Source organism: Phalacrocorax carbo, chromosome 1 (genome assembly GCF_963921805.1).
Source record: "Phalacrocorax carbo chromosome 1, bPhaCar2.1, whole genome shotgun sequence".
Taxonomy (NCBI): domain Eukaryota; kingdom Metazoa; phylum Chordata; class Aves; order Suliformes; family Phalacrocoracidae; genus Phalacrocorax; species Phalacrocorax carbo.
The window spans coordinates 21,554,098-21,570,510 of NC_087513.1; positions in this window are offsets into that span (position 1 = coordinate 21,554,098).

The following is a 16,413-nucleotide window of genomic DNA, read 5'->3' on the forward strand; positions in this document are numbered from 1 at the left end:
GCTGAGATGAAATGAAGTGTTGGGGTATAAAGTGGTTAAAGAATGCCCAGACATTACAGAACTGGTGAATGGCACTGGTGATCTGGCCCATGTAAAGGGTTTTTTCAGACAGCATTGTCCAGTGTAGGTGCCAGAAGTCCTGTTTTTCAGACAGGGCAAAACTGACTGTGGTTTATAAAGCCTTTGAACATTGTGTGTGAGACCGTAAACTCCAGAATTTCAGCCACACTCTGACTGAAGTGGCTGTTGGAGGGCCGCACTGAACCCCGGGTCTACCTACATCCCACCGCAGGTGATCCTTGCTGCTGTTTTTGTGGTGTTCCTGTAGCATCCCCTGTTACCAGAAGTGAACATATTCTTTTTCCTAAGTTTTGCCATGTATGTGATTGTATGTAACCTCTTTAAATAAACTCCTTCAAACAATTTTGAATGCTTCTCTGCATCATTATTTCAAATAAGCTGCAGTTATACTGATGAGTGAAGGAGTAAGTTATAATATACAACATCCATTGATGGATGCATTAAGTGAATGTAGATTCTTGTTTCACCTGTGTTTTGATGCATGAATAATTATTCAGACCAACTGTACTATCACAATCTGAACAGTGTAATGTATCTATTAGACAGCATATGACTACTATGTATGGTTAGGAGATGCTGATCCATGGTGATACGAAGTTAAAGGATTTCTTACTGCATCCAGGACAAGTGCATAATTTATAGTTGCCTGGGGTAGTTTTTAATACATGCTTCATTTATTCTTGTGATTAGCTGTTAGGAAAATATGTGTAGGTTACTAACTTTAGGCAGCTTTCCTTCTTTTTTTATTTTTTCATTCATCAGCCCTTCTGTACTTTTTGTTATTACTTGCCAGAGTGAAAGTTTTCAGCTACAGCCCCCAGCAAAATGCTGTTAGTTTTGAAATTAAAGGAAGATCTTCATCAAGTGCCAAAACAGGACTGCTGCAGTGTTTTGGGAGTGGGAGGATTACAGATATTCACTGAACTATGGTGCTATGGGACATTCGTCACCTTGAGAGGAATAATAAAGACAAAAGGCTGAGTAACATTGACTTCAGCCTTTGTCCCTGGCTAATGCAGGGTTAATCTTGAACTTCTGGAGGACCTCATCTGTCCTTTACCCAACTCCCAACTTCTACACACTGATACTTAAGATCATAAATAGAAAATTTCACTATTAAAATCTAAAAATGTTTTAAAGTCTTTAAAGTATGACCGTGCTCTGAATTCTACATGACATTTAATAAAAATCTTCCCCTCCCCTTTCGGAGTATATTTACAGTTGTCTACACTTTCTGCTAGAATATATGTCTTTTTCTACAGAAGTAAGTGACCTTGTTAAGGAGCACAAAGTACCCTGACAAATGGTAAAACTAAGGTTCAGTACTATGAACTGGTTTTGGTACTGACTAATTTAGGATGCCTGATGTGGTGTTAGATCCTTTGATTAATCGTAATTGGCTGATAATGGTTGAAGCATTGTGGAAAAGAAGCCATCTGAAACTTTATAGAAATCAGTAAGAAAAATTATAATAAAGGGAACTTACTAGTACTTGCAAAATCTAGGTTAAGAAATGGATTGCAGTCAAAAACTTGTTGAAGAAAGTGAAGTGCTTTCATTGGCTGTGAGCATATACAGATCAGGCCTGTGGAGAGTCAAGTACTTATCAGACTGATCCTTCTTGCTCTCTTGTAGTACATAAATACCAAAGCTTTAGTGTTGTCTGCTTTTAAAAGTGGAAGCATTCAGGTTACAACTCAGAAAAAAATGTTTGGTAAAACAAAATGTAAATATGACGGTGAATTTGTCCAAGTGAGGAAGAACATTATGTTTCATTCATGTCATCTGTGATTTGTAATGACTATGTTACTTGAGAAGAAGATGACCTCTAGTATTGATTGTATTTTGAGAGCCAAACCTGTACAAGACTTTTAATAATACTTGGAAACTTCACTGTTGAGCAATGTTAGTACACTTTTGTGCAGTCATTGTGTCCCATAGACAAATATTAAATATGATTTTTGTATTGTTTTTGACAACAAGAAAGCCTCAGTTTCCTGATTTCAACACAATTTCAGCTGAAGTGATTGTACCTTTCCTAAGTTGGATTTGGTTTAATTGAAGTAAATGTGCTTTTTCAGAAGAGAGGGAACCTATGCAAATAAATAAAAAAAATAGAAAATATTTATGAAAAAAAGCCTTAGTGTTATTCCATCCTACTTTGGCTACAGTACAAGGAAATAAACCATAACTTATTCCTTAAAGAAAAAAGGTGAAACTTGAATATAGTTAGCTTAATTCACCTGGAGAAAAAGAAAACAAAAAAACAACAAAAAAAAGCTTTGAGATTTCACCATTTCTCTACAGCAGTTACATTCAATAGGTAACCAACATTTAGGTTGACCTGAATAAAATTGATAGATGAGGAAAACAATGAGGAAGTTTGTGGTCTTCTGTTTTCTCCCCTTTTTTCTTTCATATTAACCTACAATATTTGATGCAAAACGTTTATATTGTCTGTTAGAATTTTTTTTCTTGTACTTGTTCCTGTACTTGGAAAATATCAAGAATGTTGCATTTTAATTTTCTGTTTTGTTTAATGGTTCTTTGTGGGACCTAGTGATGTTCATGATCTCTTTTAGGCCCAGTTTTCAAAAAGGTTATAAACATGCTTACTTTGAACTTGAGCTTTGAAACTTGAATGTTCCTTGACTGCACATTCTACTCAACAGTAGGAATATTACATGTTTACAGTTTGGTATCTAAGGTCTTAGCCAAATGGTAAAGGAGTTTAAGCTATAATAATGATCTTAATATTGTGTCAGGTTTTTGCATTAAATACATGTTAAAAATAACAAAGGACAACAGGTTCAAACTGTCTGAATAAAAAAATGTTTTCCTTTCCCATCTGTTTTTAATTGCTTTGCAGTTAAAATTGAATGAAAATACTAGCTCTCTTCTATATCAATTGTTTGGGGGTAGAATTTCTAGTGTGAGAAATGACCATGAAGAAAAGTAGTGTGTGCAGGGTAGAAGATGACTTTACACAGTCCAACAAATTAAAAGAAGATATAAGCTCAACTGTTATTTCAATTTTTAGATTGTGTTAATATTCTAAACTCAGAGCTAAAGCAAGATAAAATGGAACACTTTAGTTATTTTAGAATTTCACAGAATCACAGAATCACAGGTTGGAAGGGACCTCAGGGATCATCTAGTCCAACCTTTCTAGTATAGTAAGACTGGTTACTTTGTGTGCCTTTAGATAAATATGCTATTTGTTCACTTATCAGTTTTTTAATCAAATATCCTAGAATTTCCTTCTCTGTAGATGCATGTAATACATCTTCAGTGTTAGATATTATATTTGCTAGAGTTTTAAGTTGGTAAAATTTGTGACATTTAGTGAATACTTTACTGGAAAACATTTTTGCCATTATTTTCTTAACAATTTTAATTGTATTACTACAATGAACTACATTAATATATTTTACTTTCCTGTCTGAAATATTTTTTAAATGAATGTGTTAATTTACTGAACACTGGTCTCATATCTCACTGTCTCTGAGACTTCCTCTATGTATCATAACAAGAAGTTATAGACACTCAGGAAAAAGGAGGAGTAATGACAAAACCTGACTTTAGACCAGGATGCTTGACTTTCTAGGATCTCGCTGTGGTCAGTGAAGAAAACCAGCCCGATCTTCTCAGAGCCAATGCTTTCATCGGTGACCTAACTGTAGGCAGCATCAGGATATGCCACCACGGTCTCCCTTCATCTTGCCGGTAGTTGAGCCTTCCTGCCATCCCATCTGTGGTAGCATAATCCGTTTGCCAGCTTGTGCAATTGTGAGTTTGGTGAGATCAGCTCCCTGACCCAACTGAAACCCAGCACTCCAGAAGAAAATTAAAAAAAAAAAGGTGTTTTTAATCAGTTCAGTACCACAAAACTGAGCAGTTGCTAGATCCAGCACAAAGGTATGTGTAGTGTACAAGAGAGGGTGCAAATATCTTTTCCTTTTGATTGCAGGTTGTAGCTCACAGATCAGATAAACCATGCTGTGAATATTTTGCTTCACTTAGACATTCCAACTCCCTTACAGAGGAATGTGTCTCTCCATTGACGGATGCTGGTGAAATTAGCTTCAGCAGACTAATGTAATCTTGTAAACAACTTGTTATTTAAATGCAGTAAAATATGGAAATATACATCATCGTTCACTCAGAAGACCTGCATGTCTGCATATATCAGTACATTTAGTTGCCTCTGAGAACGCAAAAACCCAAACAAGGATCTGTCATTACTGTTCAGGAGAATCTATTTTTCTTAATCAAAATCAGATGAATAGATACTCTCTGAAGAAAGACAACCGAAAATGCTGGCTAGTAGCCTGGAGCATTCTCTTGGCTTTTTTTTAATTTTATTTTTTATTTTTTCTTCACCACCATTAGAGGCTGCCTCTGATCTCACATGGAGAGAAGAGAAATGTGCAGTGAGAGGTTTAGTGGATCCAGATGCTGAAACAGGAGACACACAGATGCATCTGTATGTGGAGGAAAGACTGATAATGGCTGAAGAAAGCTATGAAATGGGTAGGCAGAAGAGAGTAGAAACTGGTTAGACATGCAGAAAAGAAGAGGCATAGCAAAAGGGAAGAGACAGGAACAATGCGAGGGAGGAAAATAAAAATAAATTAAATAAAGTTGAAGCAAAAGTAGCCCCATATAGTCATACACACATAAATATACAAACAAATAACTGGATGTAAAATAAACAAACACACATATATATATGTTTCACATATGGAGAAAGAAGAAGCAAACACATAAAAAGATTATTTATCTCTCCTAATCACATTTTTTCACATAAAGATCAGTCTTAGAAGACAAACTTATCTAATCAAAATCATCTACTGTTTCACACCCAGTTGCACTGATCAGTCTTAAGAATCTCCCAAACTCACTGATTTTTAGGAATTTTCCTCAGTCTGAGATTTCTTTTAACCTATCTGGAAATTCATATTTATTGACATCTACTCTCTTCTCTATCTGTTCAATTTAAAACCTAAATTTCTGGAGGTTATTTGCTTCCTAACTGTATTCACAAACTGGAAAAGGTTTGCTGTACATCTTCACTGCTCTGACAAATGAATATGCTTGATGTTATCAGGAGAGATAGAGAGCAGTTGCCCTCTGAAACTTCTTGAGATACTTTCTCCAGGCACAGCAGGTGCCCAGATAGCTGTGTGCCACTGATGATATTTAAGCATGCTGCACAGAATAATTCAAGGCATTTAGTAAGGAACAGAAAGTTTCATTTTATGCAGACTTAGTCAAAAAGTTCTCAGAATTTATTATTTGAAGTGATGAGGAAAAGATATTAGACTGTTGCTGTTAAAGACTTTCTCCTACTTATTAAAGGTAGAAAAATTGGCTGGGCTTAATGTATTCAATGAAGCACATTAAAGTGACATTAGAAAGTCCTGTGACTAAACAGAGCCAGCCATGTGCAGCAAGACAGCTAGTGACTTCGACTCCACATGCATTTCAAGAGCCCTTCATACTCAGCTGGTCTCTCTGTCTTTAGAATGCCCATGAGAGCTCAGAAGGTCAGATAGGCACCCCTGAACCATCTTGTCTTGGTTTGTTGTCCTCCACAGGGACTCCAGTTCTCACACTCTGTGGAAGCTTCATGTGGTGAACCAAAATTCAATGAGAGACAAGCAGGAAATTAATTTCCAAATTGAATATCTGATCTTAACTAAAACGCCACCTTTGGTGCACTTTAGGTAGGTATTAAATTATATTCTTGTTATAAAACGTGGTAAGAGTGGTTTTCTAATATGCACTCAGGTTCATGTGAGAGATGCAAAGACTATATTCCTGAGGAGAACATGCTGTAGGGTTGCTTGGACATAGCTATCAGTTTCACCTGAACATTTGTTTAATGGCTTCAACTTCAAAAATATCTTCTAAGGCTGAGACTTAGCTTGACTCCCAGCTCAGTAAAGTATTTTCTGTATGCTGTAAGTGGCTTGTGAGAAGCTGGAGACATGCTGTGTCTTACAGTGTGGCAAATTAAAACTCTTATTGAATAGTAGTATTCTGGGGCTTGTGGAATTACTTTTGAGCATTCCAGAAAGTTTAATATAAATGTCTCCTCTTTACTCTGAATTTTGGGCATTTTTAAAATAGTTTATAGCAAAAGCAGTGTAATCTTAGCAAATTGGTTCAAAAGAGGTCCACATTAACTTTTTCATTTCATGTGGATTCATATCCCCCAAGTTTTGCTTTGAGTACTGAGTTCAAACAAACCAAAAATTCAAAGAAAAGCTCCACCCATATCATTGAATTTTGTCTGGGGAACTTTTTTCCCCTTTGAGTCATAACCAGAATAATAATGAGTAACAACTGGTTTCCACCCAAACTATGAATGACCCGTTTTTGCTAAAACTTAGGCCTTCTCTATCTGGGAAAGCTATAAATCTTGGTGACAGTTTTGGTAGACCAGGTTTAAATTACAATCTTCCTCTGCAAGACTGATGTAAAAAAATTGGGTTTTTTTTCAGCTGCAACCTGCATATAATAGGGATGTCCTGCTTTGCATATTTTTGTGAATTTATTTATTTTTATAGGAAGGATGATTTATTAACTTTTCCTTCTATGATAATTTTCTGTATGGTATGACTTCATCATCAGGTTAAGAGTACTGAGTATGGCTTCTTTCACAGTCTACTGCCAAAGGAAATATTTACAAGGTCAACTGGGGGAAGAGAGACTCTATGACTGCTATAAATTTATTGCTGGCTACACAAATGTGTCATGAGTATTAGTGGTGCCATGTCTAATTTAGCCCAAATGTAAACCTTTGTATAGACAGTGCCCTGACATCCCAGTTAAATCTGCAGAAAGGCTAGTTACTTGGGTAGAAACATATGATCTCATTTAGAGATCTAAGTGTTAGTACCAACTTGCCAGAATTCTTTGGGGAAGAGTTAAAAGTCAGGCATCCTTCTACAATGGTCTCATCCATGCCCCATATATTTGTTTCCTTTGGTTTTCAAGAACCTTTTCAACAAATGTATCCCATATGTATGCTTAAACTTTTAGATATCTTGTGTGCGTTTCCATGGGAAGTAAATTTGTCTTCCCCCCCCCTTAATTTTAGCTAGTTAACAGAAATCTAATTTTTGAGAAACTTTTTTCCTTAGCTCCACTCTTTGGACTGTTTGATTTTTTTTCCTGATATTTTATATTACTAAGATCACTTATATCTTCCAGGATTCTAATCTAATATTACCTTTTCTGCCTGTGTATATGTTTCATTTATGTACTAAATAAATTCTCAGTTGTTTAGCAAGTTATTATCTCTAGAAAAAGCAGGTTTTAGTATGTAATAATTTAGTGAAGATAGGCTTGGGTTCCATCTTAAGTTGATACGAAAATTTAAAATTGTGCAAAGAAACAGATTTCTGAATTAATACAATGTTTCTTAATAAAAATGAGTGTATATGTTGTAAAGTGATAAAATATCATTGTATATAGTAACTGTTCCCACTAAATAGAGAAGCATTTATCTTTGTCTTGGTTTGTTTATTTTTTATTTTATTTTAATCTTCCAAAATATATACTAATCTCAAAGTAAAGAATTACTCCTTGCTTTCTGGAAAGTATTTTCTCTGCTTCCCCCACCCCCAACCCCCTTTTTTTGTACTTCTTTCTTATCACTGCAACTAAAAGCCCAGAGGAAATATTGTTCTTGGATAAATATAAAAAAAATTAACAGATTTTTCATTAGTGCTGTGTACAGATGTTCAGTGGATATTTCCAGCCTATGTGTAAAAAAAGCTGTTAGAAGTCTTGCATGAGGGATTAAAATACCCCGTTGGTTTCTGCTCTCAACAATTTTGTGTGAGATTTGAGTAACCCTTAAAGTGTTTCAGATTGAAAGTCCTGGTGGAACAAGTGATTTAATATATTCTTTCATAATCATTGGGAGCTTGGCTCAAATTCATGGAAGTCAAAAGAACTCCACATTTGCATAAATCTTAACTCTCAAGAAGCGACTACCCATCAGCAGAGACAAGTGCTTATAGCACAGTTCAGTATTTTGACAAACTGTAATATTGCCAGCCTTTTTTGCTGATTTTTATAAGTAATTCTTTGCTCCTTAAATTAAAAAAAAAAAGCAAGTCATGTTGAAAATTAGTACATTTTTGATTTTTCCTGTTCTATTCCTTAGCAAGCTTGGAAAGTTAACTATAAATAGGTTAATATTTTGAATGAATCATTGTTCATTAAAGAGTTTTAATGATTAAATTTGTTAATATAATTATGTGATCTTTTAGGCATGAAATGTATTCAAAAAGGACATAGATGTTTCATAAAAGTCCCTAAGAGTGAAGTGTTATAGACTAACAATAGAGCAAAAATTAGATAGAAAATTGAATTTAAAATCAAACTGTTCCAACTGGGAATTTTATTCTCTTTAAAGACTTCAGTAAAATGTATTTATTAATTTCTTCACTCTCTTTTGACTTATTTTCTCTACAATTATCAGGAAGATTTTTTTTTCCCTGACACTTTATATGTATATTTTCCTAGCTTTTTTGGTTTAGTTACTTCATTATGTATTATGGAGAACACACACAGAAGCCGTATAAAGTTGCCTAATAATTTCCACTGTAGCATTCTAGTTTTCATGTGCTTATAAGGTTGCCAAGCTTTAACTGTTTGAGCTGAAATGTTCCCTCCTGTGTAATTTTAATGGTGAGGGAAGGGGGAAGAAGTTTCAATCAAATGTGATTTGCCTGGCTTTTTCTGAGGGCAGGAAAACCACATTTAGTTGCCGATGTCAGAACTGATGTTAAGTATTGCACAGAGTTATCTTCTATTTTCTGTCTAGCAACAAATACAGCGAGGTAATTCTGATGTCAAAAATGCACTTGTTGATACATCTGTGAATATTTGGCCAAACAGTGAGCCTTCTTAAATCTCAGAGGCTCATCAGAACCATGTTCGCAATAGAAATTGTTGGTGTAGAGAAACCGTCTGAAGATTTCACTTGAACTGGGCATGCTTAAGTCCAAGGCTGGAAAGTTTGAGCAGCATTTTCCTTAGAGTTCCTGCTTTCAGTTATCAGGGATTATTATCATATTAGATACTGAAAAATGGCTACGAACTTCTCTTTTTTCCTGTATTGCTGCCTAGAAAGGGAGGATGCACCAACTTGTAGAATGAACAGTGGTGAAGAGTTAAAGGAGGGGTAGAAATTACCAGGAGGTTAGGGTGAAGAGTTAGGTGGAGGCTAGATTAAGATAAACATTTTGCTAAGGAACAACTTGGACTCTAACAATAACATCTCTGTGCTTCTCAGTTCTCCTGTCCCTGAGACATAGAAGTAATAATGCCAGTAAATCTCACACAGATGCTGTCAAGTGTTTCTCATTATCATCTCCAGTATATCCAGGTATTAAACTGATAGCAGGACAAAAAGGATCAAAAGGAAATAGACAATGTTGTATTCAGAGGTGAATGATGTACAGTAAATACAGGGCTCCATCCTGAGTGATGGAAACCACAAAGTATCAACTACAGTTTCCATCATAACTACTAAATAAGTAGGTGCCCTGTGGAAAAATAATTGTAATCACAGTATTAAAACAAATCCTTAAAAATTGTCAGATACTTATGAAGCCCTGATTCATAAACTGTCCTCAAATCTTAGCAAAAAGGTGAAATGAGCTTTCACAAATTAGTAAGACAAGAATATGTTCTGAGGCTTCCATTTATCACTGTCAAATGCCTCTGTAGCTTACCTTTCACATACTGTCTTGAGCATAAGGAGCAGGCAAAGAAAAAATTTTCTTTGCTTCCTGGCAGAAATTTAGTGTGTGTGTTGCAACGCTTCATGCCATTGTATAACATTTTACAACCCTTCTTCACCTGAAGACAGACACTTTGTTTTAACACACCCCTTAATCCACGTATGTATTTAGATCACAGTAGAATATCTGGAGCACTTTTAGAGTTAAATGGTGCTTTATCACTTCAGTATGTAAATTAGAAAAGTTTACTATTTTAATTGCAGAATTGTGCATCAATGACAAAAGAAAGTGAACCTAATGTACTTTATATGTCTTCTTTTGACTGATTTCCCTTTAATTTGTAGCACATTTTATTTATTCTAGTTTGTATGCTTAGATGTGTCCTCATTTGACTTTTGGCTCAAGCAAATAACTCCAGAAATGAAGGATATGCCTACTGAGATCACTTCCTGCTGAAGTCTGGTTTCTTGGCTAGGAAACTGGCTTCGCTTGTTCCTGCTGGAAAGTATTTACAATGGGGATGTTGTAGTATAGTGGCAAAGTTATTCCAGGACATGTTCGCAAGTATAAATAGACATATGAATAAAGTTGTGCTAAAGAAAAAGAGAAGGCAATGAAACCAAAACCTACTCATAAAAATTTTCTATCTAGGTTTTGAATTACCTTGTTAGGATTCCTACAGGGCAACTCATCATTAAAGGATGATGATATTCCAGCCAGGGAATGGCCATCATCTATTTCTGTTCATGAAATGTTTTTTTTCTGAATACCCAGTGATCTAAATACCTTGAAAAGTTATAGTGATACACCAAATCACAGAGCACAGGGAAGAGAACCACTGCACCACATTATTCTTATGAAAGCTAACACTTATGTCAAAATTCCTCTGAGTGCTCTTAATATACACGGTGTCACTGTGTCGTGTGTTTACTCTTGTGCTGCTGGCCGCAGTACCGGTGCTGAGTGCAGTAGTGCTAAACACAAACTCAGGAAAAGTGGCGTCTGCGAGGCGTACGGCTGGCGGCGCGGGCACAGAGGTGAGGAGCTGGGAAGAACGCTGATGCTTGGCTGCGTTGTTGGACTGTTTATTCCTCACCTCAGGGCCAGTGTGAACCATTCTGCACCACCTTTCCTAAAGGTGATACAGAAAGGGGTTTTCAAGAGCTGAATCTGTGATCATTCACTACTTGCTATCTTCAGGTATTTCTGCTGCTTGAGAAGAAATATATTAGCTGCCCTGTTTGCACAAGAAAATAAGGAAGGTTTTGGATTTTTTATTTTCTTTTTTTTTTTAAGTTACGCACAAAAGAGGCAGAAAAATTTATGAACGTGTCAATTAATTCAAAGTTGAAAGAAGCAAATTGTTGGTATAAAATATTACTGAATATGCCAGGGAGGTCTAAGGTCACTGGCCTCTTAACAGAGAGAAACAAAAAATGAAAAAGACAACTCTAAGATTTAGGAAATTAATCTCTATAACAGTCAAAAAGGCTAAGAACAAAATTAAGAAAATAAGGGAAAATGTTAAACTATAACTCAAGCTTTGAAGAAACTGTCACAGAATCACAAAATCACTGCTGTGATCACTAAGGTCGGAGGCCTCTGGAGATCACCTAGTCCAACCTCCCCACTCAAGTAGGGTCACCTACAGCCAGTTGCCCAGGACTATGTCCACAGGGCTTTTGAAAACCTCTAAGGATGGGGATTCCACAATGTCCCTGGGCAACTTGTCTCAGAGACCACCCTCACAGTAAAAATGTGGTTTTTCTTTTTTATGTTCAGACAGAATTTCTTGTGTGTCAGTTTGTGCCTTTTGCCCTGTCACTGGGCACCACTCAGAAGAGCCTGAGTCTGTGTTCTTTGCATCCTCCCATCAGAAATTTAGACACATGGATAACTTCTCCCTGATCTTTTCTCCAGGCTGAACAGTCCCAGCTCTCTCAGTCTTTCCTTGTTTGAAAGATGGCCCAGTCCCATAACCGTCTTTGTGGCCCTTCACTGGACTCCATCCATCTCCAGCGTGTCCATTTCTCTCTTGTACTGGGCAGCCCAGAACTGAACACAGTACTCCAGATGTAGCCTTACCAGTGCTGAGTAGAGGGGAAGGATCACCTCCCTCACCATGTTGGAGATACTCCTCCTAATGCAGCCGGGGATACTGTTGCCACATTTTCTGCAAGGGTTCCATCTCTTTCCCAGGGTGTATATATGTCTGACCTTTACTCTCTTTCTTGAAGACAGAAGTCACATTTTTAGTTCTCAGGAACCTCCTCCAGTCACCATAACTGAAATTTCAAAGGTGGTCAAGACTGGCCTTGCAATGGCATTGGCCAGCCTCCACAGCTTTCATGGATGCATCCTGTTGAGTCCTATGGACTGTAGGGACTGTGTCTGTTCAGTTTGTCTAAATAGTCCCTAACCTGATCCTCCTCCACCAGAGGTGAGTTTTCCTTGCTCCAGAACTTTCTCACTGGTCTCAGAGGCCTGGGAATCCCTAAAGCCAGTCTTACTGTAAAGACTGAGGTGAAGAAAGCATTGAGTACCTTGGCCTTTTCTGTATCCTTTGCCACCAGGTCCCCTGCCTTATTCAGCCACAGACTCACATTTTCCTTTGACTTCACTTTACTGATGATGCCCTGCAGAAGACTTTCCTGTTGCCCATCATGTCCCCCGCCAGACAGGCTTCAATTCCAGGTGGGCCTTGTCAACCCCATCCCTGCATGTTTGAATAGTGTCTCTGTGTTCCTCCTGGGTAACCTGTCCCAGCTTCCACCTCTTGTATGCTTTCTTGTGTGTCACATAACTGTTGCACAAAAGTGTGTCTCTAGGTTCAGAAAGATATATAAAATAGGAAAACAATAACAAGGTGAAAAAGGAAAAAAAAAAGACAGGTCTTCAGAGAAATGATAACTTTTGCTTTCTTTCAAAGTTTTTGAGCAGTGTACTCTATAAATTCATATAAAGTACAGATGAGCAAGGATGAGAAATTAGAAGGTAAATACATGAATATTTGGTTTAGATTAGCATCATTTATGTTTACCAACAGATAATTTTTTTTTTTGAGTCAGAGAAATAAATTCCCTGTATTTATTTAGTGCAGGTGTCAAATATATCCCTCCACATCTGTTCAATCTGGAAAAACAATGAATGTTTTTTTTTTAATTGTTTCCTTTTGTTCTTCATCTTCTTGTTTCCACAGCACTTCTGCTGATAGCTTCTGACTTACAAATGATCAGAAGGTCAACCTTTAGGCTGAATGGCTTGTGCATTTCCATGTATCTGACAAAAGCTGCTTTACTCAGAGGAATACTGTACAGGGCAGTTGTCATTAGCTGCAGTTGTCAAAAAGGGAATAGAAGGATATCTCCCTGAAGCTTTTTGGGTCTTGGGCTCCTCACTCAACTTGTCACAGTGCATGAAGCATGCTTGGTTTGATGTCACGCCATTTGCAGTCATTTACATAATAGTTCCTTGTACATAGTAAATATGTGTATCTGTGTCACATGAATGCATGTGACATATAAAAATGCCTTATTTCTCTACAGACAGAGTTTCAAAAATAGTTCCGTGATATAGAGGTATAAGTGCCATTGATTTTCATTGGTTCTTATGCACTTAAATGTCTTGGCCTGGCTTGAATATCTACTTCTTGTGTTTAAAACAGTTCTAGTGAGAGTGAGACCTGAGCAAAGCAATGAACTCAACCCTCTCCATTCAGCAGTCTCCAGCCTTGTCTAAGAAAACTTAGGTTCCAACTTTTGCAGCTTAAAATGGTCTGAAAATCTTGATGTGTTCATGCAACGTGCAAAGAAGATACCTAAAACTTTAGAAGAGATACTTAGTGGCTGTTACACCACTTCCTACAAAACAGTGTTCATTCTAGCCCTTTCCTACAAAACTTTGGAACTATGGAATAATATCCATATTAAACCCAATCAGCAAAGCAAGTGTTTTAATATGTCTTAAGCCAATCCGCTGCCCATCAGCCATGATGCCTGAGAATCCATATGATTGCATTTGTAAATTCTTTAATAGAATATTATTTTCCTCTGTAATGCATTAGACCTTGCTTTCACTGTTATGTAAGTTTAATTAGAGATATGCTGCTACTCCTAAGAGTTTCATGTTAAAAATAGTATCTTATGCAATGTGTAGCCCATTTTAGCCTTCCATATGAAGAATTGTGTAGTTAAATCTAATGGCACCTGTTTTCTGTAGTTGGTATTCTGTTGGCATATTTACTTATTACCCATTGAAAAAACGGCTGTACTTCAGTGTGAACTTTTCTTCTTAACCCTTTCATACATTACTTAGATTTAGAGGTATTCTTATTCCACAGTTATTTTGCATGTTCTGCTGCTTGTCCTGATAGTTCTTATGCATATCTATAAGCTCTGGTAATTGCAAAAAATGTAACAATTCAATGAAAACAAAGAATAACCATTTTTTATTAAAGATAAATTTTCCTTATTTTTTTAATTGAATGCTCTACCTTTTTGAAAAAGATCTATAGCAAAATCAGGCAGAAGATGTTGATTCTTCAAAAATATTCCATTAAGTATATTCACAACAATTAATAAAATACTTTGTCTTTGTGAATTATTGTGTTCATAATACGCTGGCATCCAATGTATACAAGAATGTGCAAATAAATATGTAGTTCCTGCTTATATTGCTGTGGATATCACCATTGTCATGGTTACCCAGAAGCAGACTCCAAGTCACTCTAACTTCTTCCTCTTTCTGAGTTATCCCAGTTCTCGGACAGCCTGCAGCTTGCACATTTCTCGTACATACCAAGCAGATGAGATTACCAACTTCCATATTTACACAGCTGATAATTTGTACTCGTTGTCTCCCCGTGCCTTTGGTGTACTACCTTCCTCTCATACACAGGCATAGTTTTAGTGCATCAGTATGAAGCTTGAGTCAAAATGAGGTGCTCCAGTCTGTGTCCTCCTTTACATAAAACCTCACCAGCCAGTGTTCATCTTGTGTCTCCAAATCCACTTTGTACCTCTATTACATGTATTTACTGGACAGCAGGACAGACTGCTGGTGCTACGGATGTTTTTAAAACACTAGCATTAAATCATGATAAAGGAGATAACACCACCATTTACTTCCACATTTATATTGTGGGAAAAAGGGACATGGTACGCAGTCCCTCATGAAGTGTATCAAGTAAGATACTTAAACTGTTATTTCTGTGCAACAGAAAAGTCTATATATGGAGTGAGAGCCCGGTATCAGCATTAAAGGCACTGTGCAGTTCTGCAGGAAGAACTTGCCCTTTATGTAGATATTCAACACGAAGAAACATTTGTTCACAAGAGCAAAAAGACCCAGCGGAAAGGCATCTTTTCGACTGGCATATTTTCAACTACTTCTGATGAATTAAACTGACCTTTAAAAATACACGTCTGTGCTGGCACTAAAGCTAGCATTTCTACTTTTTTAGAATGTATGTATATATAAAGAAAACAGCAAGCAGTTACCGAACTATTGTTTGTGTCCAGGCAGGTGCCTGTAGCAGGTACACTCTGCACGCACACCGGTGAATGATGGCAGCTCCTCTGTTACACTCTCTTCCCGGATGCAGAACAGAGTGTCAAGCCGTGCAATCAACATCGCCAAGGTGTTCGAGGCAAGGAACACTGTGATCTTTCTTAGGGCAACTCTGGCATTTTAATGATCTAAAAGGTTATGTTGAATTGTAACAATCTCTGTAGAGGGACCACAGTGGGGAGGGAGAGAAGTCTCTGGGTTTTTTTTCAGGATAAACATTCCAGATGATTTTTGTTTTAAAGACTAGTGCAGATGGGAAGAATACAGAGCTTTGTTACCTAAAATGAAATTTTATATGCATATATGGACTTCCAACTTGTATCCAGTTGCCTTATAAGCATTTGTTATATTACAAACAAATCAGCTTAGGGACATAGATCTTAAGGGTCACGTTTTTAGCACTTAGAATCAGGACCATCTTTCCAGAGGAACTCAGATCATGTTCATAAGCTGGAGTGATTAATTTTTTTTGAGGAAAGTTCAGCATAGAAACTGGTTGATATGTTGAATATCCTCACGTGGAAAAATCATTGAAAAGCTTGAAAAATAGTGGTTTGGGGCAGTTAGAAGTTGAGGCCTAAGCTTTTTTAAAGGTCTGACCCTGTGTAGCTTGTCAAAGGAGAGGAATCCAACTGTGTCTCCAAAACATGCTTTATAACATGAGCAATAAAAAATTTTCACTTCCAAAGGCCTGATAATCTTACTTGATTTTAGCCACCTAAATGAAATGTTTAAATTAGAACTAATATTGTCATCAACTCTATAGACAGTACTGAGAGAGACAGAAGCACTTCAGAGTTGTTGGCTTCCCACAGGGAAAACTTACTCTTTGTAGGAATTTCTTTATCTAAATTTCAGTCAAAACTGGGTACAAGCTCTCATCCTTCTCTCTACTTTCTTTTTCATTGGCTAAGTTCTTTCTTTTGTTCCACAGATGGACCTCTGACATTTTTGTACCATCAAATATGTGATGCAGAAGCCATTATCTTGTGTCTGA